Source organism: Papaver somniferum, chromosome 7 (genome assembly GCF_003573695.1).
Source record: "Papaver somniferum cultivar HN1 chromosome 7, ASM357369v1, whole genome shotgun sequence".
NCBI lineage: Eukaryota > Viridiplantae > Streptophyta > Magnoliopsida > Ranunculales > Papaveraceae > Papaver > Papaver somniferum.
In genome coordinates, this window is record NC_039364.1 from 19,664,636 (window position 1) to 19,666,354 (window position 1,719).

Genomic DNA, 1,719 nt, shown 5'->3' on the forward strand with positions numbered 1-1,719 from the left:
TTTTCTAATGTAATAAATGGGTTTCTCCACTCCTGCGTCTACTCGCAATAACACAGCACTTAATGCATGCGACGTCGTCGCAAGATAGATCAATAATTCTTCTCCTGATTCTGATTTTTGTAAAATAGTTGTATTCATAAGATGTTCTTTGATCCCTTGAAAAGATTTTTCACATTCATCACTCCATTTAAATTTCGCACCCTTCTTGAGTATATCGAAAAAATATTTGCATTTGTCTGATGATCACGAAATGAATCTCCTCAGTGAAGCTAGAAGCCCATTCGACTTATGTACATCTTTTATTGTTGCTGGTGTTGGCATGTCACGAACTGCTTGCACTTTTTCTGGATCAACCTGTATTCCTTCCTTTGTGATGCAGATGAGCAGGCTATAGCCTATTTGGAGGCTAAAAATCCAAGTGTCGTAATTTAGATCCTTAGGGGTCCATTTCGATGGGAAACAAGCCAAAGAACAGGACAAGTTTCGATTGCCTTGGTCTTCAGAATTTAGCCAAATTCCATCGTTTAGGGCATCAAACATACGTTTTTGCTATTTTAGGAAAGTTTTTATTTTGTTAATAACTCTTTCGTTAGGAGTCTGTTTGGGCCGCCGTTTGAGGCGAATTTTTTTATTTTATGAGTACTTTCATTATTTTAGGTCGACCAAAATTTGCCAAAAATAGCAAATTAGGATCTGAGTCGGTTTAGGGGTTTTTTTCATCCTTTCTTGACTAGCAAGTTAGGGTTTTTCCCCAAGTCTATAAAAGAGTCCATCATAAATTGTTGAGGGCAACTGTTTTTTGAATATATATCTTCTTTATCAAACTTTGTTCAAGTTTAATCGATTTTTATCTAAAGTTGGGAAACCGAAGTCTAGATATTAATCAACGTTCATAGTCGATATTCCTAGGAATATTTGAAGTCTGAACAACGCTTCTCTTTTCTCTAGTTTCTATAATATCCGATGCATCACTTTGATACAGTGTATCCTAAAAAATTTCCCGATGCAACTCCAATAGTACACTTCTTAGGATTCAATTTAATGTTATACTGCCGCATTTGTTCAAAAATCTCTCTCAGGTCTTGTACATGGTCTTTAGGTTCTTTACGCTTTACTAACATGTCATCCACGTATACTTCTAATGTTTTGTGTATCCATTTTGCGAACACCTTATCTACCATTCTTTGGTATGTCGCTCCCGCATTTCGCAAACCAAATGGCATTTTCGTGTAACAATATAAACCTCTAGGGGCAAAGAAAGCAGTATGTTCTTGATCTTCTTCAACGAGAGGGATTTGGTTATACCCTTTGTACCCATCTAAAGATGATACCCTATCGTTTCTCGCTGCGGATTCCACCATTTGAGGAATATCTGGTAACGGAAAACTATCTTTGGGGCAAGCTTTGTTTAAATCAGTGAAATCTATGCAAATCTTGATTCCTTTGTTTTTCTTTGGGACAATGACCATATTCGCTATCCATTCTGGGTATTTAGCTTCTCTTATGATTCCCGCATCAAGCATTTTCTGTAGTTCTTCTTCTATTTGGGAATGGTAAGTTGTTGCAATTTTTCTTATTCTCTGTTTAAATGATCTCACATTTTTGTTAATCTCCAACTTGTGGCATGCAATTGATGGATCTATTCCCGGTATCTCATCCATGCTTCCTGCGAAAACATCTTTATATTCTCGCAACAAGTTAACAGTTATTTCTTCTTCT